The 23,013-nt window shown below is 36.3% G+C and overlaps 1 pseudogene; it reads left to right on the top strand.

Moving 5' to 3' along the window:
- Positions 1–1,805: 1,805 nt before the first annotated feature.
- On the top strand, positions 1,806–22,303 carry LOC147346479 (olfactory receptor 4A47-like; annotated as a pseudogene).
- The last annotated feature ends 710 nt before the right edge of the window (positions 22,304–23,013 follow it).

Here is a 23,013-nt window from a genome sequence, read left to right as displayed (position 1 = left end):
TGTAAGATGTTAGTTCTGTAAACAGTTTTATTAGCTTCCAATGGAAAGCTAGTTGTGACAACTCATTTATTTAATAATGTGTCCTTTTCACATTTATATTTCTTAATCACTTGCCTTGCCATTAGTCTATATGATTTTTGAGATTAGCAATGATTTTTTAATTACCCTTATATTATAATATCTTAAAGTGCTGAAGCATAACCATACTGCCTATTGGGTCAATAAGTGAACACATTATTTTTTAGAAAGTCACTAGTAATAATTATATTTAGAGCTAATTCTGTCCTGATCTCTGGAATAAGACATACAGAAGAACAAAGGAGCAATTGCTCCTATGGAACAAAGGAGCAATGTAACTGAGTTTTTTCTCTTGGGGCTCACTCAGTGTCTAGGGTTAGAAAATATTATCATCTTCTTGCTTATCTACATTGTGGCAATGGTGGGAAACCTACTCATTGTCGTGACTGTTGTATTCAGCCCAACCTTGGATTCCCCTATGTACTTCTTTATTACTTATCATTTATGGATGCTGTTTATTCTACTACAGTCACCAGAAAAATTATTATTAACTTACATTATGAGAAGAAAACCATTTCCTTCTAAGCTTTCATGGCCCAGCTTTTTATGGATTATTTATTTGTTGGTGCTGAGATTTAACTCCTGGTGGTCATGGCCTATGATTGCTATGTGTCCATCTGTAAACCCTTGCATTATTTGATAATCATGAATCAGCGAGTGTGTGTTCTCTTGCTTCTGTTGGTCTGTGTTGCTGATTTTTTACATGCTATAGTTCAACTTCTCTTTGTTTGCAAACTTCCCTTCTGTGGCCCCAATATCATTGACCATTACATCTGTGATATGTACCCCTTGTTAAAACTGGCTTGCTGGCCAATGATGGGACAGTCTGTGTGCTTATGTTTATCCTCTTACTCAGCCCCTATGGGGTCATTCTGCACTCCCTGAAGAATGTTAGTCAAGAAGGGAGGCACAGTCTTATCCACCTGTGGCTCCCACATTACCGTGGTGGTCCTCTTCTTTGTGCCCTGCGTATGTATGTGCGTGTATATGTATGTGTGACCTCCTTCCACTTTACCCATTGATAAGTCTTTAGCAGTGTTTTACACCACAATTGCCCCTATGTTGAACACTCTAATCTCAACTCTGAGAAATGGAGAGATGAAAAATGCCATGAGAAAGCTCTGGACTGAAAAAAGCAGTGAGGAAGTCAAGAAATGATCACCTAGTTTTAGTGAGAAGTTGCTTTTTCCAGGAAAGCTATGTGTGGTTATTTAACTATATTAAATTTCTCCTCAAGTTTAATAACTGGGTCATGACATAAACATTTATTAGGTGAATGGTTCCAATGACCAAAATATAATTTTAAGATTTTCATACTCTCCTAATTAAAATTCTGTATCTTGTCTTAAATACATTTTTAAGATTTTATATTTTCTTATGAAAATATATATTGTTTTAGGGTGTAAAATATCTTTGTTGAGACTATCAATTTATATTCAATGTGTTGAGTTAAGCTACAGTTAATACTATGAATTTATTGTAGTTAGTGACTGTTTTTCACTGGTCAGTTTGCACTGTCTGAATAAACCTTATATTCTGATTTTTATTACTATTATTATAAATTGGGAATTTCTTATATTATCTCAATCTTCCCAAATATTTTAGCATTTACCAAATAAAGTCAAGCATTTGAATTGATCTTTGTGCAACTAATTCTTCCCCTTTTGGATGTTTCTAAAGACAAAATTTCTTTCTTCTCCAAATTATAAAGTTAAATGCTTTAAGGTATGTTGGCATTTGGTGGTGGACCTTTGGAAAATGACTACATCCTGGAGGTGAGACTCTTATGAATTAGACACCTTACAAAAGAGGTGTCAGAGATCTCACTTGATCCTACTACCATGTGCAGACACAGCAAGAGATAGTTCTGTATGACCTAAGAAGGGAACCTCAGCAGACATGAAATCTGCCAGCATCTCAAACTTGGACCTCTGAATACCTTAACTGTGAAAAACAAATGCCTTTTTTTTGTTTGTTTTAAGCCATCCAGTCCATGGTGTTGTGTAATAGCAGTTCAAGTGGTCAAAGATGGAAACTTAGCTATTCTTTATTTTTTTTTTCCAAGAATTTACAGTTTATTTTTATTTTATTCTTTTTTTTTTTTTAATTTTATTTAAAAAAAAAAAAATGTCATGTATGAAACGAGATGCCAGTCCAGGTTTAGCTATTCTTTAAACTTGTATAGTTATTTCAAGTTATGAGATACAAATATTTGCTCATGGTCTATGTTGATTGGTCTGTATGCTCCCTAAAGACAGGGAAAGTTGCTTAACTATCTTTGTGTTTTCTGTACCTTACACAATATATGAAACATAAAATTCACTCTATCAAACTTGCCAATTACTTGAATTCTTGATCTACTGAAGTGAGAATTTTTATTGGAAAATCTTGATTCACTTTTTACACATGAAATATATATATATATATATATATATATATATATATATATACACACACACACACACATACATACATATATATGGAGAAGACAATGGCACCCCACTCCAGTACTCTTGCCTGGAAAATCCCATGGATGGAGGAGCCTGGTAGGCTGCAGTCCATGGGGTCGCTAAGAGTTGGACATGACTGAGCGACTTCACTTTCACTTTTCACTTTTCACTTTCATGCATTGGATAAGGAAATGGCAACCCACTCCAGTATTCTTGCCTGGAGAATCCCAGGGACTGGGGAGCCTGGGGGGCTGCTGTCTATGGGGTCGCACAGAGTCTGACATGACTGAAGCAACTTAGCAGCAGCAGCAGCATACATATATATATATATATTTGCTACAAATATTTACTGTTCTTGGACATTTGCTATAAATATTTATTTTGTATTTATGTGTAATAATGAGTGTGTTTATATAAATATGTTATTTTTTTCACTTTTTGATTTCATCACTCACATCGCTCTTGAAAAATCCATTTGCTTCCACTGATCCTATGAATTTTAACCTCCTTTCTTTTAAAATAACTTTTCAAAGCATTTTATTAATTAACTGAGCTAGAATTTCATTCATGATGTGGAAATATCTATGACTATTTTCCCCAAAACAGGTGACATAATCTGTCAACATAATTGTTAATTTGAATGTTCTCTATTTAGTATGTCAGGTTTTATACCATCTAGAAGGTTAAATTCTGATGTATTTCTTTATCCTCTACCTCCGTACCCTCCATAACCTTTAAGGTCATTTTGAAAAGTTTATAAACATCTCATAAAGATATATTTAGAATGTCATGACTCTACACATTTATTTTTAGGGAAATGACATTTTTGATATCTTTTTCCCTTCCAGAAAAAAAAAATACTGTGAAAGATTGATTGATATTTCATTAAAAAATTTTCATTCCTCTCCATAGAATGTACATTAATCTTGGTTTTTGGTATTCTTATTTAAAAGGAGAACTCTCTTATTTACATTTGATTCATATTTTTGCTGAGCTTGTCAGAAAGGGCTTAATCTCTTACTCTGATATGAATTACAGAATAACCCCATAGACATGGGTGCATGTCTGTATGTGAATATTCATAGGCCTGAGTCCAAAACATACACATATGTGTCCCATCACACATTTAGATCTTATCTAACTTCCTGTAAGATATATGATCACATGTATGTACATTATTAATGATATGTGGGCTTCTGTCCATTCGCATGTGTGTATGTATATATGAACATATGGATCTGAAAACACATGGATCAGTATCTGACTACTGACATGAATGCATTTGTATAAGCATATGCAAATGTATTTATTGATCACACGTAGATTGTATCCATCTACACATACAGGACTGTATCTTGTCATGCACAACTATGTTTGATCATATACAGGCCTGTATCTTTCTATACACAGGGCTAAAATTTACCATACACAGGTCTGTATCTGAACATATATGAATTTAGATAGAATCTTGATGAACAATTGTTCTGTTTTATGTGACATGGACTGAAATCACTTTCTGCTATTCAGGTGATTTCTGGGCTTTCAGGAAGGTCCAAGATGATTTCACTTATATGAATGCTGCCTTGGCAGGGATGAATGGAAGCCCAGGACCTTCTGGTCTCTTTTCCATGTACATACAGGACTATGTTGACAGTGTCTGTCCGGTGATGTTGTCAGACTTGTATAATGCGAGCTCAGGGCTTCCAGAGGGAGGAGGCAGAAGCTATCAGGTTAGTTAAGCTTCATCCCATTTTGACATCAGTCTAAAATCCAGGTATTTAATTTCAGGTACTTAATCCAGACAACTCTTCACATAAATGGAAATGATGAAATGCAAAGGTAACTTATGGAATGGGAAAAATATTAGCAAAACATGTATCTCATAAGCAGTTAATGTCTAAAATTATAAGGAACTTCTAGCACTTGATAGCAAATATCAGATAACCCAATTTAAAAAATAGATGAAGAACTTGTATAGGTATTTTTCCAAAGAAGGCATAGAAATTGCTAACAGTAGCATAAGAAGGTGCTCAAGTGTTCACATCACAAATCATCAGGGAAATGCAAACCATAACAAAAATGATATATAATCTCATACCCGTTAGGATGGCTATATGGATATATAAAAGTTTATATATGTTTGTGGAATATAGAGATAAAGGACCCGTCCTACACTGATGGTGGGAATATAAATGTGTTACACCACTAAGGAAAACATTACAGAAGTTTCACAAAAACAAAAATAAAACTACCATTATGATTCAGGAATCCCACTTGTGTAAATACATCCATTATATGAAATAAAAAACCTGAACAGCTATTCATACTCCAGTGTTTATTGAACCATTGTGTAGAATAGGTGGGACACAGGAACAACTCAAATGTCCATTAATGAATGGATAAAGAAATACGGATGAAGAAGACATATGAATATCATTCAGCAATATAAAAAAGGAAAGCCTATTATTCCTGACAATATGGAGGGATTTTGAGAACATTTGCTAAGTGAAATAAACAGAAATAGAAAGACAAATATCGATACTATATGACTTCAGTTTTAGGTGGAATTTAAAACAAAGCTGAGAAGCATAGAGTAGAATGTTGATTGCCAAGGGCTAGTGATTAGGGGAAATTGGCTGTTGTTTAAATGGTACATACTTACACTTATAACATGAAGAATTTCTGTATGGTGACACCAGCTAACAATATTGTTAATATATACTGAAAATTGCTAAGAAAATAGTTGTTAAGTGTCTTACCTCACACACAGAGATTATAATTATGTGAGGTGATGAATATGTTAACTAACTTTATTGTGGTAATCTTTTCACAATATATATGTATATCAAATTATCATTGTGTATTCCTTAAACTTATACAATGTTATATGTCAATTGCATCTAATGAAACAAAAAAGGAAGGTCTATGAAATATAGTTGTGCAATTTCTTTCATGTACCTTCACACACTTTATTTTGGAGAGAGCAAGATAACCATAATAGATATTGTTGTTCACAAAGGAAAGCTATGGTGCTTCTTTTACTGAAGTCCTCTTAAAAGTTTTGTAAACCTTTCTCCATCTTTCTTTTTAAGTTGGCGTTTACTTCATTATACAAGGATCAGATCCACAAATATCTTGAGAATAGCCCTTCTCCCATTTGAATTAAAGTCTGTGTGTATGAATTGAGAAACTCTGGGAGATAGTGAAGGGCAGGGAATCCTGGCAGTGCTGCAGTCCAGAGTCAGACACGACTTAGCGACAGACCACCACCAACAACTGTGTGTAGTGGGATAAATCCTTAAGCTTATTAGAAATACTTTTGTGTAGTTCATGGATTTATTAGACACACCTTAAATCTTCCTGAAGTCTTAACAAAGGGTCTTACATCTGTAACATTGAGATCACAGTTATTATGATGCCATTTCTAACTCTGAGAGAATTTTGCTCTGTGGATCTGCTGGGAATGTGAACCAGTTTCATTTACAGGAAACAGTAAGTTCAGGCTCTTATGATTTTCCTGAATTCTGCTTGAAAACTCAACGGTGACTTTTTTGACGCATCATGTTTATCCATTATTTATCACAGTGTGCGTGCATACTCAATCAAGTTCCGCTCTTTACGACCCAAGAACACTCCAGGCACCTCTTCAGGTTCTTAAGGCAAGAATACTGGAGTGGGTTGCCATTTCCTCCTCCAGGGCATCTTCCCAACCTAGGAAAAGAACCTGAATCTCCTGCATTGGCAGGTGGATTTTTTTTTTTTTTTTTTTTACCGGTGAGCCACCTGGGAAGCCCATTTGTCACAGTATACCCTGATAAAAGAAACAAGTGGAGCTTTCAATACTCTAATTGCCTATCTTTTTTTTTTTTTGTAAACATGTCAGGTTTTATTAAAAATAATTAACACTGGCCAGTCTTAAGATGAGTAGTTCTGTGATAAGATGGAGAGAAACCTGAAGTAGAGATCAGGAGACATGAGACATGGTTTTGAAATACAGTTCAGACAGTAATGGACTGTGTGACCAAGTATCCCTGGATTTCAGATTTTATATGTGTAATTGGCTATCTTAATCAAAATATGTATTCACTCAAGTATATTTTCTTTTTTTCTAGTTACTATGGGTGATGATATTGTCAAACTTTTCCAGGACAAGATAACAGTTCCTTTTAAGCCTTTAATTACAAACTCTTAAAGCCTTTAATTACAAACAGATTCTTCAAAGCCCTTCCAGCTGCCATCAGTGACCTGGTACCAAAGACAATGCCATATGCTTTAAATTTTTGTTATGGAAGCATTACATTTCCAGCTTCCCCTTTTTGCTCTGATTATCTTTGGCTACACACATGAGACTCTACATTCTTTTTTTACTTAAAACAATCATTTTATTTATCTCAAAATTTGTGGGCTGGCAATTCAGGCAGATATTGGCTGGGTATTTCTTCTGCTTTAGTCGGCATGGATTGAAGTCACTCAGTGTTATTCAGCTCATAATGGGATGTCCTGTAGGACCCAAGACAATTTAATTCACATGTGTGGTATCTTGGAAGTGATGGATGGAAGGGACCCATGTGGTTCCTCCCCCTATCCATTTAGATGCAGGTCAGCAAGTTCTCTTCCATAGAACATCAGACTTTTGACACAGGGTTCAGGGAATCCAGGGGAATAAATTAGAAGAAAGTCTACTGAGGAGAAAGTAATGCCAGTTAAGAGCTATTTCCAAAACTAGCTTACTCACATTTTCAGCATCCTCTGTTGCTTAAAGTAATCACATGTCCTATCCAGATGTGAGGTGGTGGAGAAATAGATGACATTGTTTAATGGTAAAGTGGCAGTCACATTGTGGAAGATCACGTGGGATGGGAGATACTGTTGTATTCATTTCTGGGAAACACAATCGTCCACATCTCTAAAAGTCAGGATCTGAGTTTTTACTATGATTGAGTTGAGTCTATAGATGGCCTAAGAATGAATAGCTTTTTACCATAACTGAGTTTTCTAATTCCTGAACATGATATATATCTACTTAGGAGTTTTGAAAAGACTTGTATTTTTCCTGCAGGGCTTTTCTCATAGTTTAAAGTATTTGTATTTCTAGATGCTTTTGTGAAAGGTAAACACACTGTTTCAGTTTTCCAAATGTTATTAATGCTAATATATTGAAATACCATTTAATATTTCATTTGGATTGAGAGTGCTTTAATATTTTGGAGGTTAGTCATCCTGGCGCAGGACTTATTGTCTTTGGAGCTAGATGTAGATCTTGGACCCCTGATTTCTTAGGTAGAATCTCAGCAATTGCAGTTACCCTCCCATTTGTGGGCCACCCACTTGGGAGTAAGGGTCTTGACTATTCTGTGTCTTCTCTTGAGTATTCCTACCCTTTTGTCATACAGGAACTTTTCTGCTAGTCTTCGAGTTGATCTCATCAGTAGTATCTCTGCAAATGGTTGTAATTTTGGTGTCCCCATGGGAGGAAGTGAACTCAGGGTCTTTCTAAGCTGCTGTGTTAGCCACTTCCTATGTGTCGGTCTTTATGTCAGACCCACACTGCCTTGATTACCATCATTTTGTAGTATGTTTTAGAACCAGTAATAGGAAACCCTCAAATTTGTTCTTCTTGCCTGGATATTTGGATTCTCTTGAGATTTCACATAAATATCAACATGGATTTTTATTTCTTTAAACAACATTTTTGGAATTTTAAAAGGGATTGAATTGGTTGTGTAGATCCATTTTGGTAGTATTGATGCCTCAATATTCCAATTCATGAATGTTTTCTGTCAATGTGTGCCTTCTGTAATATCTTTCAGCAGCATTTTTCAGTTTTCATCATAAAAAGCTTTTGCTTCCTTGCTTAAGTTTTTTAATTATTATAAAAAGCATTATAAAGTATTATAAAAAGTAATAATAAAATAGTTTTTTATTCTTCTGGAAGCTGTTGTAAATGGAATTTTCTTAATTTAGATGGCTGAGAATATAGCAATCAAATATTCTTTTGTGATTAAAAAAATACCTCACAAAATTATGAGTATAGAAGGATTGTATGTGCATGCTCATTTGTGTCTGACTCTTTGTGAGGTCATGGACTATAGCCCGCCACACACCACTGCCCATAGGATTGTCCAGGCAAGAATACGGGAGTGGGTTGCCATTTCCTCCTCCAGGAGTTCTTCCTGACCCAGGGACTGAGCCAGCATTTCCTGCATTGCAGGAGGATTCTTTACCACTGAGCCACCTGGGAAAATCAGAAGTATTTCATCTAAGCATACTAAAGTCTGTATGTGACAGATCCACAGCTTGTATCACATTCACCATTGAAAGACTGAAAGTTTTCCTAGAAAAATTAGGACCAGGACAAGAATGCACACAGGAACTACTTTTTTTTTTTCCTATTGTAGGGCAAAAAAATAATTCCTTTGATGTTTTTCAAGTTTTGTACATGTATATAATACTATTTCTGGGGCTTCCCAGATGGTGATATCACTAAAGAACTTGCTGCAATGCAGGAGACATGAGAGGTGGGTTCAATTCTTGGGTCGGGAAGATCCCAGGGAAGAGGACAAGGTAACCCACTCCAGTATTCTTGCCTGGAAAATCTCCAGGGACAGAGGAGACTGATGGGCTACAGTCCATAGGATGGCAAAGGATCAGACAAGACTGAAGCGACTTAGCATCCACGCACCCACAGTGTCATCTCTGAACATAGGTTTTATTTAATGAACTAAATTTTGCATAATTTAACTGTCTGCAATAGTGTGTGCCATGGTAGCCACTTCCAATTTTTAATCTATGTTAAACATCACATGTTAGGAAAGGCTTTTTCGATTACATTATTCATAGTAGAACTTTCCTTATTTCTGTCACAGTGCTCTGTTTGTGTCTTATTGATAGTTAATAAGACTACACTTGCTTTTTTAGATATTATCTTTTCTTGTTTGACTTTATCATAAGAATATGAGATCTGTGTAGGAAGGAATTTTTGTGTAATTTTTTTCCTGTTTTATTAATTGCTGTGTCCTTAGTACAGTTCTTGGCATTAAATAGGCTAACTTTAGTTTAAAATTAGTAATTAGATGGATAGTTAATTATTTCATCTAAATTGGTGGTGAATTTTTATCTATCTACCCATACTTCAAGACTGAATAATTCAGTACTGAATAAAAAGAAAGAAAAATTTGCTGTGGCATATCAGTAAATACCTGTCTAATAAGTTGAACTGGATCAAAATGACTGGGCTGATATTTTATACTTTTTTAAAAATTTAATTTATTTATTTTAATTGGAGGCTAATTATTTTACAACATTGTAGTAGTTTTTGCCATACACTGACATGAATCAGCCATGGGTGTATACGTGTTCCCCATCTTGAACCCCACTTGCACCTCCTTTCCCATCCCATCCCTCTGGGTCATCCCAGTGCACCAGCCCTGAGCACCCTGTCTCATGCATTGAACCTGGACTGGTGATCTATTTTATGTGTACCCCAATGTTCATCACAGCACTGTTTACAATAACCAGGACATGGAAGCAACCTAGATGTCCATCAGCAGACAAATGGATAAGAAAGCTGTGGTACATATACACAATGGAATATTACTCAGCTATTAAAAAGAATGTATTTGAATCAGTTCTAATAAGGTGGATGAAACTGGAGCCTATTATACAGAGTGAAGTAAGTCAGAAATAAAAACACCAATACAGTACATTAACACAAATATATAGAATTTAGACAGATGGTAATGATGACTCTATATGCGAGACAGCAAAAGAGACACAGATGTAAAGAACAGACTTTTGGACTCTGTGGGAGAAGACAATGGTGGGATAATTTGAGAGAATAGCACTGAAACATGTATATTATCATAAGTGAAATAGATATTTCATTCTTGAGTTGCAATAACTTCATAATGGTTTTAAAGCTACTTTTTTTGTAGCTCTATGTTACACTTTATTATCCTAATTATGTTTGGAGTTGATATCTTTACATGTACACATACTGTAATGTTTTATGGAAAATCCCAGTGTATTTAATTAAGCAAGAATTAGTCTTGGACACAATCCAATACCAAGATGTAATGATAAATGTGGTTAGAAGGAATAAAACATTCAGTGATTCTGTCAATATCAGGGAAAAGATGCTATTCTTTTAAGAACTGATAAAAATATTTCACTAGTTCTTTTGTCAGGCTTCAAGCATTACATTAAAAGACAAAAAGCAGAAAAATTACTCTCGAAACCCCAAGTTAGTGAGTCTGGCTCTACAACATGATATAATGAGAAGGACCAAACAATTAAATGTCATTTTTATATTTTAATGTTAGTAGGAAAAGAAGTTACTAGAGACAATTTATCTGCAAATGCCTAGTTGCTATCTTCCTATATCAACAAAAGGTTTGCTTGTCTTTTTGATAAATGATTTCTACCTGGTAAATTGTGTATGTGTATGCACCATGGAATTTTTTTTTTTATTACAGTGCAAATGAAAACAATCTTCTGAATAATTAGAAAACTCTATGGAGAAAATGGACAGACTGTCAAATGAAATAAAATACAATCTCAAGTAATGATGCAGTCTTTTGCCTTCCAGTATCAAACTGGATGAAAGAGGAACTTCAGGTTCCTATGAGTGAGTTAAGTTGTCTTCCTTCATTTTGTGAACAAGCCTCCAGAAGGTAAGACTAAAAGAAAATAGTGAAAAGCAGGCTTTACCAATGTGTGAATTTATTTCGTAAGAAATTACATTTCTTTGAAATAAATCAAATTTAGATTAAATTCTAGTTTTGTCACTTAAAATGTAGGAAAATTAATTACATGTTCTGAGCCTTAGTTTCTTCAACTGTGAAATGGGGACTGCATATCTTGATACCTAAATTTACCGTGACATACTGAATTGTGAAGGCATGATTGCAGTCCACTGTAGTAGTTTTAAAAAATGGAGTGATATATGCTGGAGAGGGTGTGGAGAAAAGGGAACCCTCTTACACTGTTGGTGGGAATGCAAACTAGTACAGCCACTATGGAGAACAGTGTGGAGATTCCTTAAAAAACTGGAAATAGAACTGCCATATGACCCAGCAATCCCACTGCTGGGCATACACACCGAGGAAACCAGAATTGAAAGAGACATGTGTACCCCAATGTTCATCACAACACTGTTTATAATAGCCAGGACATGGAAGCAACCTAGATGTCCATCAGCAGACGAATGGATAAGAAAGCAGTGGTACATATACACAATGGAGTACTACTCAGCCATTAAAAAGAACACATTCGAATCAGTTCTAATGAGGTGGATGAAACGGGAGCAAATTACACAGAGTGAAGTAAGCCAGAAAGAAAAACACCAATACAGTACGCTGCTAAGTTACTTCAGTCGTGTCCGACTCTGTGCAACCCCATAGATGGCAGCCCACCAGGCTCCCCCATCCCTGGGATTCTCCAGGCAAGAATACTGGAGTGGGTTGCCATTTCTTCTCCAACAGTACACTAACGAATATATAGGGACTTTACAAAGATGGTAATGATAACCCTGTATGCAAGAGAGCAAAAGAGACACAGATGTATAGAACAGTCTTTTGGACTCTGTGGGAGGGGCGGGGGGGATGATTTGGGAGAATGGCATTGAAACATGTATAATATCATATAAGAAATGAATCGCCAGTCCAGGTTCAATGCAGGATACAGGATGCTTGGGGCTGGTGCACTGGGATGACCCAGAGGGATGGAATGGGCAGGGAGGTGGGAGGGGGGTTCAGGATGGGGAACACATGTACACCCATGGTGGATCCATGTTGATGTATGGTAAAACCAATACAATATTGTAAAGTAATTAGCCTCCAATTAAAATAGATAAATTTATATTAAAAAATCCATCAAGCTCTATATCTTTACCACTTAAAAAAGAAAAAAAGAAATAGAGTGATATAATCAGAAGAAAATTAAAGAGGATCATATGGGCTGCTTTAGGAGAACAAGATTTTGAGATTAAAATAAAAGTTGAAAAATGTGGGCAGAAGGCTATTTCTTTGCACAGAGAAAAAAGCAGGAGTGGGGCAGTTAGGAAACGATCAAATTTGTGATATATTTTGAAAGTAGATTTGGCAAAACTAATACAATATTGTAAAGTTTAAAAAAAAAAATAAGAGGGAGGAGCCAAGATGGCGGAGGTGTAGGACGGGGAGAACACTTTCTCCCCCACAAATTCATCAAAAGAGCATTTAAACGTCGAGTAAATTCCACAAAACAACTTCTGAATGCCGGCAGAGGACATCAGGCACCCAGAAAAGCAACCCAACTCTTCGAAAGGAGAGAGAAGAAATACAGCTCCACCCACCAGAACACCGACACAAGCTTCCCTAACCAGGAAACCTTGACAAGCCACCTGTACAAACCCACACAGAGTGAGGAAACGCCACAATAAAGAGAACTTCACAAACTGCCAGAATACAGAAAGGACACCCTAATCTCAGCAATTTAAACAAGATGAAGAGACAGAGGAATACTCAGCAGATAAAGGAACATGATAAATGCCCACTAAACCAAACAAAAGAGGAAGAGATAGGGAATCTACCTGATAAAGAATTCCGAATAATGATAGTGAAATTGATCCAAAATCTTGAAACTAAAATGGAATCACAGATAAATAGCCTGGAGACAAGGATTGAGAAGATGCAAGAAAGGTTTAACAAGGACCTAGAAGAAATAAAAAAGAGTCAATATATAATGAATAATGCAATAAGTGAAATTAAAAACACTTTGGAGGCAACAAATAGTAGAATAACAGAGGCAGAAGACAGGATTAGTGAATTAGAAGATAGAATGGTAGAAATAAATGAATCAGAGAGGATAAAAGAAAAACGAATTAAAAGAAATGAGGACAATCTCAGAGACCTCCAGGACAATATTAAATGCTACAACATTCGAATCATAGGGGTTCCAGAAGAAGAAGACAGAAAGAAAGACCATGAGAAAATACTTGAGGAGATAATAGTGGAAAACTTCCCTAAAATGGGGAAGGAAATAATCACCCAAGTCCAAGAAACCCAGAGAGTCCCAAACAGGATAAACCCAAGGAGAAACACCCCAAGACACATATTAATCAAATTAACAAAGATCAAACACAAAGAACAAATATTAAAAGCAGCAAGGGAAAAACAACAAATAACACACAAGGGAATTCCCATAAGGATAACAGCTGATCTTTCAATAGAAACTCTTCAAGCCAGGAGGGAATGGCAAGACATACTTAAAATGATGAAAGAAAATAACCTACAGCCCAGATTATTGTACCCAGCAAGGATCTCATTCAAGTATGAAGGCGAAATCAAAAGCTTTTCAGACAAGCAAAAGCTGAGAGAATTCTGCACCACCAAACCAGCTCTCCAACAAATACTAAAGGATATTCTCTAGACAGGAAACACAAAAACAGTGTATAAACTCGAACCCAAAACAATAAAGTAAATGGCAACGGGATCATACTTATCAGTAATTACCTTAAACGTAAATGGGTTGAATGCCCCAACCAAAAGACAAAGACTGGCTGAATGGATAAAAAAACAAGACCCCTACATATGTTGTCTACAAGAGACCCACCTCAAAACAGGGGACACATACAGACTGAAAGTGAAGGGCTGGAAAAAGATTTTCCATGCAAATAGGGACCAAAAGAAAGCAGGAGTAGCAATACTCATATCAGATAAAATAGACTTTAAAACAAAGGCTGTGAAAAGAGACAAAGAAGGTCACTACATAATGATCAAAGGATCAATCCAAGAAGAAGATATAACAATTATAAATATATATGCACCCAACACGGGAGCACCACAGTACATAAGACAAGTGCTAACAAGTATGAAAGGAGAAATTAACAATAACACAATAATAGTGGGAGACTTTAATACCCCACTTACACCTATGGATAGATCAACTAAACAGAAAATTAACAAGGAAACACAAACTTTAAACGATACAATAGACCAGTTAGACCTAATTGATATCTATAGGACATTTCATCCCAAAACAATGAATTTCACCTTTTTCTCAAGCGCACATGGAACGTTCTCCAGGATAGATCACATCCTGGGCCGTAAAGCTAGCCTTGGTAAATTCAAAAAAATAGAAATCATCCCAAGCATTTTTTCTGACCACAATGCAGTAAGATTAGATCTCAATTACAGGAGAAAAACTATTAAAAATTCCAACATCTGGAGGCTGAACAACACGCTGCTGAATAACCAACAAATCACAGAAGAAATCAAAAAAGAAATCAAAATTTGCATAGAAACGAATGAAAATGAAAACACAACAACCCAAAACCTGTGGGACACGGTAAAAGCAGTCCTAAGGGGAAAGTTCATAGCAATACAGGCACACCTCAAAAAACAAGAAAAAAGTCAAATAAATAACCTAACTCTACACCTAAAGCAACTAGAAAAGGAAGAAATGAAGAACCCCAGGGTTAGTAGAAGGAAAGAAATCTTAAACATTAGAGCAGAAATAAATGCAAAAGAAACAAAAGAGACCATAGCAAAAATCAACAAAACCAAAAGCTGGTTCTTTGAAAGGATAAATAAAATTGACAAACCATTAGCCAGACTCATCAAGAAACAAAGGGAGAAAAATCAAATCAACAAAATTAGAAACGAAAATGGAGAGATCACAACAGACAACACAGAAATACAAAGGATCATAAGAGACTACTATCAACAATTATATGCCAATAAAATGGACAACGTGGAAGAAATGGACAAATTCTTAGAAAAGTACAACTTTCCAAAACTGGACCAGGAAGAAATAGAAAATCTTAACAGACCCATCACAAGCATGGACATTGAAACTGTAATCAAAAATCTTCCAGCAAACAAAAGCCCCGGTCCAGACGGCTTCACAGCTGAATTCTACCAAAAATTTAGAGAAGAGCTAACACCTATCCTGCTCAAACTCTTCCAGAAAATTGCAGAGGAAGGTAAACTTCCAAACTCATTCTATGAGGCCACCATCACCCTAATACCAAAACCGGACAAAGATGCCACAAAAAAAGAAAACTACAGGCCAATATCACTGATGAACATAGATGCAAAAATCCTAAACAAAATTCTAGCAATCAGAATCCAACAACACATTAAAAAGATCATACACCATGATCAAGTGGGCTTTATCCCAGGGATGCAAGGATTCTTCAATATCCGCAAATCAATCAATGTGATACACCACATTAACAAATTGAAAAATAAAAGCCATATGATTATCTCAATAGATGCAGAGAAAGCCTTTGACAAAATTCAACATCCATTTATGATAAAAACTCTCCAGAAAGCAGGAATAGAAGGAACATACCTCAACATAATAAAAGCTATATATGACAAACCCACAGCAAACATTATCCTCAATGGTGAAAAATTGAAAGCATTTCCTCTAAAGTCAGGAACAAGACAAGGGTGCCCACTTTCACCATTACTGTTCAACATAGTTTTGGAAGTTTTGGCCACAGCAATCAGAGCAGAAAAAGAAATAAAAGGAATCCAAATTGGAAAAGAAGAAGTAAAACTCTCACTATTTGCAGATGACATGATCCTCTACATAGAAAACCCTAAAGATTCCACCAGAAAATTACTAGAAATAATCAATGACTATAGTAAAGTTGCAGGATATAAAATCAACACACAGAAATCCCTTGCATTCCTATACACTAATAATGAGAAAACAGAAAGAGAAATTAAGGAAACAATTCCATTCACCATTGCAACGGAAAGAATAAAATACTTAGGAATTTATCTACCTAAAGAAACTAAAGACCTATATATAGAAAACTATAAAACACTGGTGAAAGAAATCAAAGAGGACACTAATAGATGGAGAAATATACCATGTTCATGGATTGGAAGAATCAATATAGTGAAAATGAGTATACTACCCAAAGCAATTTATAGATTCAACGCAATCCCTATCAAGCTACCAACAGTATTCTTCACAGAGCTAGAACAAATAATTTCACAATTTGTATGGAAATACAAAAAACCTCGAATAGCCAAAGCGATCTTGAGAAAGAAGAATGGAACTGGAGGAATCAACCTACCTGACTTCAGGCTCTACTACAAAGCCACAGTTATCAAGACAGTATGGTACTGGCACAAAGACAGAAATATTGATCAATGGAATAAAATAGAAAGCCCAGAGATAAATCCACGCACATATGGACACCTTATCTTTGACAAAGGAGGCAAGAATATACAATGGATTAAAGACAATCTCTTTAACAAGTGATGCTGGGAAATCTGGTCAACCACTTGTAAAAGAATGAAACTGGACCACTTTCTAACACCATACACAAAAATAAACTCAAAATGGATTAAAGATCTAAATGTAAGACCAGAAACTATAAAACTCCTAGAGGAGAACATAGGCAAAACACTCTCCGACATACATCACAGCAGGATCCTCTATGACCCACCTCCCAGTATATTGGAAATAAAAGCAAAAATAAACAAATGGGACCTAATTAACCTTAAAAGCTTCTGCATATCAAAGGAAACTATTAGCAAGGTGAAAAGACAGCCTTCAGAATGGGAGAAAATAATAGCAAATGAAGCAACCGACAAACAACTAATCTCAAAAATATACAAGCAACTCCTACAGCTCAACTCCAGAAAAATAAACGACCCAATCAAAAAATGGGCCAAAGAACTAAATAGACATTTGTCCAAAGAAGACATACAGATGGCTAACAAACACATGAAAAGATGCTCAAAATCACTCATTATCAGAGAAATGCAAATCAAAACAACTATGAGGTACCTTTTCACACCAGTCAGAATGGCTGTGATCCAAAAGTCTACAAATAATAAATGCTGGAGAGGGTGTGGAGAAAAGGGAACCCTCTTACACTGTTGGTGGGAATGCAAACTAGTACAGCCACTATGGAGAACAGTGTGGAGATTCCTTAAAAAACTGGAAATAGAACTGCCTTATGATCCAGCAATCCCACTGCTGGGCATACACACTGAGGAAACCAGAAGGGAAAGAGACACGTGTACCCCAATGTTCATCGCAGCACTGTTTATAATAGCCAAGACATGGAAGCAACCTAGATGTCCATCAGCAGATGAATGGATAAGCAAGCTGTGGTACATATACACAATGGAGTATTACTCAGCCATTAAGAAGAATACATTTGAATCAGTCCTAATGAGATGGATGAAACTGGAGCCTATTATACAGAGTGAAGTAAGCCAGAAGGAAAAACATAAATACAGTATACTAATGCATATATATGGAATTTAGAAAGATGGTAACAATAACCCGGTGTACGAGACAGCAAAAGAGACACTGATGTATAGAACAGTCTTATGGACTCTGTGGGAGAGGGAGAGGGTGGGAAGATTTGGGAGAATGGCAATGAAACATGTAAAATATCATGTAGGAAACGAGTTGCCAGTCCAGGTTCGATGCACGATGCTGGATGCTTGGGGCTGGTGCACTGGGACGGCCCAGAGGGATGGTATGGGGAGGGAGGAGGGAGGAGGGTTCGGGATGGGGAACACATGTATACCTGTGGCGGATTCATTTTGATACTTGGCAAAACTAATACAATTATGTAAAGTTTAAAAATAAAATAAAATTAGAAAAAAAATAAATAAATAAAAACCCAGTTTCTATATTTTCTAGAATAAAAAATAATAATAAAATAAAATAAAATAAAAGCATGCAACACACCCCTCCCTCCCCCCAAAAAAAGAAAGTAGAGACAGCAGAATTTGTTTAAAGGATCAATAAATAATATGACAACAATAAGAGAGTGAAGAACATTGTGAGGTTTTTCATCTGAGCAACTTCATGGAAGGTGGTACAATTTAATGAGATGAGAAACGCCTTTTGTGGAAGTTTTAACATTTATTTTTGTATTTACTAAATTGGCATCCAATTGTTGGTATCCTAAATTGAAGATGTTTTCCACACAAGGTTAGAAATAAGTGGGGAGGTAAATGCTTGAGATAAAACACTGAAGTGTTCTAGCATTTATTTGTCTAGAAAAAGAGGAATATTCACCTAAAGACCTTAAGGATTCTCAATGTGATTTGAAACAATTAAGGACAGTAATTAAAAGACACTTGCTCTTTGGAAGAATAGCTATGTCAAACCTAGACAGTGTTTTCAAAAGCAGAGGCATCACTTTTGGAAGACAAATGTCCATATAATCAAAGCTATGTCTTTTTCCAGTAGTCATGTATGGATGCGAGAGTTGGACTGTAAAGAAGGCTGAGCACCAAATTGTGGTGCTTAAGAAGATTCTTGAGAGTCCCTTGGACAGCAAGGAGATCAAACCAGTCATTCCTAAAGGAAACCAGTCGTAACATTCATTGGAAGGGCTGATGCTGAAGCTGAAGCTCCCATACTTTGGCTACCTGATGCATAGAGATGACTCACTGGAAAAGGCTCTGATGCTGGAACAAATTGAGAGCAAGAAGGTAGGGGGCGGCAGAAAATGAAATGGTTGGATGGCATCAATGACTCAATGGACATGAGTTTGAGAAACTCAGGGAGATAATGATGGACAGAGAAGCCTGGCTTGTTGCAGTTCATGGGGTCAGAAAGAGTTGGGCACAGCTTAGCTACTGAACAACAACAATGTTCTGTTTATAGTTTGAGCTACTCACAATGGATGTGCAAATTAGATTAAATGATCTCAAACACTAAACTCCGTGACTTTATAAGTTATATCTTTTTAAGGAATTCACTTCCTGTCTTCTCTTGTTCATTTTTCCCTTAGAACTTGCTGAAAGCATTATTTCCTCTAGGAAGGTTTCTCTGAATTCAGTTTGATTGATATATTCCTAGCTTGTGTGACTCTTAGCTTGTTTGAATGGTATTATAATGGTATTTATTATATTGGTCTGGAATTTTCTCATTCCTTGCCATATCATATCACCGAAGGTAGTGAACTCAGCCTTATAAACTTGGTGATAAGATTATCTATGACACAGTTCAGTTCAATTCAGTTCAATTGCTCTGTCGTGTCCACCTCTTTGTGACCCCATGGACTGCAGCACACCAGGCTTTCCTGTTTATCACCTTCTCCCGGAGGTTGCTCAAAATCATGTCCATTGCATCAGTGATGTAATCCAACCATCTCATCCTCTGCCATCCCTTTCTCCTCCTGCCTTCAATCTTCCCCAAATCATATTCTGCATCAATACTTACAACGAATATTCAAGACTGATTTCCTTTCGGATTGACTGGTTGGATCTCCTTGCTGCAGTCCAAGGGACTCTCAAGAGTCTTCTCCAACACCACAGTTCAAAAGCATCAATTCTTTGTCACTCAGCTTTGTTTATAGTCCAACTCTCACATCCATACATGACTACTGGAAAAAAAATATATAGCCTTTGACTAGATGTACCTTTGTTGGCAAATGTTTTCAATATGCTGTCTAGGTAGGTTATAGCTTTTCTTCCAAGGAGCAAGCATCTTTAATGTCATGGCTGCAGTCACCATCTATAGTGATTTTAGAGCCCAGAAAAATAGAGTCTCTCTGTTTCCATCACTTCTCCATCTATTTGCCATGAAGTGATGAAACAATGCCATGATCTTCAGTTCAGTTCAGTTGCTCAGTTGGGTTCAACTCTGTGAAACCCCATGGACTGCAGCACACCAGGCCTCCCTGTCCATCATCAACTCCAGGAGTTTACTCAAACTCATGTCCACTGAATCATTGATGCCATCCAACTATCTCATCCTCTGTCAACCCCTTCTCCTCCTGCCTTCAATCTTTTCCAGCATCAGGGTCTTTTCAAATGAGTCAGCTCTTTGTGTCAGGTGGCCAAATATTGGAGTTTCAGCTTCAACATCAGTCCTTCCAATGAATATTCAGGACTCATTTCCTTTAGGATGGACTGGTTGGATCTCCTTGCACAATTTTAATTTTCTGAATGTTGAGTTTTAAGCCAACTTTTCACTTTCCTCTTTCACTGTCATCAAGAGGCTCTTTTTAATACTTTTTCACTTTCTGCCATAAGGGTGGTGTCATCTATGTACCTGAGGTTATTGATATTTCTCCTGACAATCTTGATTCCAGCTTGTGCTTCATCTAGCCTGGCATTTTGCATATTGTACTCTGCATAAAATTTAAATAAGCAGGGTGACAACATACAGCCCTGATGTACTCTTTTCCCTATTTGGAACCATTCTGTTGTTCCATGTCCAGTTCTAACTGTTGCTTCTTGACCTCCATACCAATTTCTCAAGAGGCAGATAAGATGATCTGCTATTCCCATCACTTGAAAAATTTTTCACAGTTTGTTGTGATCCACACAGTCAAAGGCTTTGGTGTAGTCAATAAAGCAGAAGTAGATGATTTTCTCAAACTCTCTTGCTTTTTTGATGATCCAATGGGTGTTGGGAATTTGATCGCTGATTCCTCTGCCTTTTTCTAAATCCAGCTTGAACATCTGGAAGTTCATATTTCATGTACTGTTGAAGCCTGGCTTGTAAAATTTTGAGCATGACTTTCCTAGAGTGTGAGATTAGTGTAATTGTGCAGTAGTTTGAACATTCTTTGACATTTACTTTCTTTGGTATTGAAATGAAAACTGACCCATCACTAACATTGGACACAAATAGATATTCCATACACATCTTAGGTGAATGAGTGAAAAAGATAAAACTTATAATGCATTTAAAATTGTTCCCCTTGCTTTGTAGGTGAACTGCTTTTAACACATGAACTCAGCTCCTGGTCAGCCTGAATGAAACAAAGGAACAATGCAACTTTATCCTGCTTGGCCTCACACAGAATCCAAAGGAGCAGAAAGTCCTTTTTGCTATGTTCTTGTTCTACATTTTGACCGTGGTGGGAAACCTGCTCATTGTTGTGACTATAACTGTCAGTAAAACCCTGAACTCACCGATATACTTTTTTCTTGCCTGTTTATCATTTGTAGATCTAGTTTTTTCCTCTTCAGTTTCCCCCAGATTGATTTCAGACTTGTTCCTTGGGGAAAATACCATATCTTTCTAATCCTGTATGATCCAGATTTTTACTGAGCACCTTTTTGGTGGGTCAGAGATCATCCTTCTGCTGGTGATGGCCTATGACCGCTATGTGGCCATCTGCAAGCCCTTGAATTATTCGGTGATCATGAGACAGAGGGTGTGTGTTGTGCTGCTGGTCGTGTCCTGTTCTGGAGATTTCCTGCACTCAGTAATTCAACTTAGCACCGTTTATGGGCTCCCATTCTGTGGCCCCAATGTCATTGATCACTATACGTGTGACATGTTCCCCTTATTGAAACTGGCCTGTACTGACACCTATGTCACTGGCATGTTAGTGTTGGCCAATGGTGGACTGATGTGCATTATTTTATTTCTGCTCTTACTCATCTCCTATGGAGTCATCCTACACTCTCTGAAGAACCTGAGTCAGGAAGGGAGGTGGAAAGCCCTCCAGACCTGTGGTTCCCACATCACTGTGGTTGTCTGTTTCTTTGTTCCCTGTATTTTCGTGTATGCAAGACCTGCTAAGACATTCCCCATTGACAAATCATTGAGTGTGTTTTATGCAGTTATAACTCCCATGTTGAACCCACTAATCTACAGTCTAAGAAATTCTGAGTTGACTAACGCCATGAAGAAGCTCTTTAGAAAAAAATGTCATATCAGTTGGTAAATCCAGTTTGAAGAGATTGATTTACCATTATGGCCAATTGTTTTGGAATGTAGAAGTTTTAAAAAATCTGATGCAAACTTTCACTTTCTTGAAGATTTATGGTAGCTGTTGTTAAAGAATGTGCTATGTATTTGTGTTGTTAGTAACTATTTCCCTGCTAGAATGTAAACTCTGTTTCAACACCACACCTAGAAAGGTAGAATGCATTTACAATAGAAACTCACTAAATAGGATGCAATGGACTAATAAATTAAATTTTTATACAGTTCCACTAAAATTTCCTTAACTTCTATTTTTACTTTTTATTATTTTCCCATTTTTAGTTTTATTCTTAAGGTCTTAATTTATCTTTTTTTTTTTTTATTGCACCAGATAGAATATTTCACATCATATAGAGCATTCTCTTTATTCAATTTCATTTGTGCTACACAGGACATTTTAATATAGTCTTTTATCCTTTAAGTAAGAAACAAAACATAGAATGGATAACAATAAATAGGAAAAATAGAATCTATGCAAAATGAAATAGGTAAGATAAACCTCTTTCCCATCCCAATCCAGATTCTTCCAGTTGTTTCAGATGCAGTTACTCTATTGCTATGCTTCTTCAAGTAAAAGTCATTGCACAAACAAGTATATTTTCATATATGTGTTTGTGATTATGTCTCTGTGTATACACGTGTATTTTACTACTATGTCTATTCAAGACCTTTGTATACCATTCTATACATTAAAAATAATGTATCCAATTATCTTCATGTTTTCCTCTGACAAGTAATTCTGCAATAAAGTCTTTATGAAATTTTCTAAATGGGAGTTGCTAGA

Source organism: Bos grunniens, chromosome 23, assembly GCF_055505025.1.
Source record: "Bos grunniens cultivar Pamir isolate PY7600 chromosome 23, Bosgru_T2T1.0, whole genome shotgun sequence".
Classification (NCBI taxonomy): Eukaryota; Metazoa; Chordata; class Mammalia; order Artiodactyla; family Bovidae; genus Bos; species Bos grunniens.
This window is presented reverse-complemented; position numbering and strand designations above follow the sequence as displayed.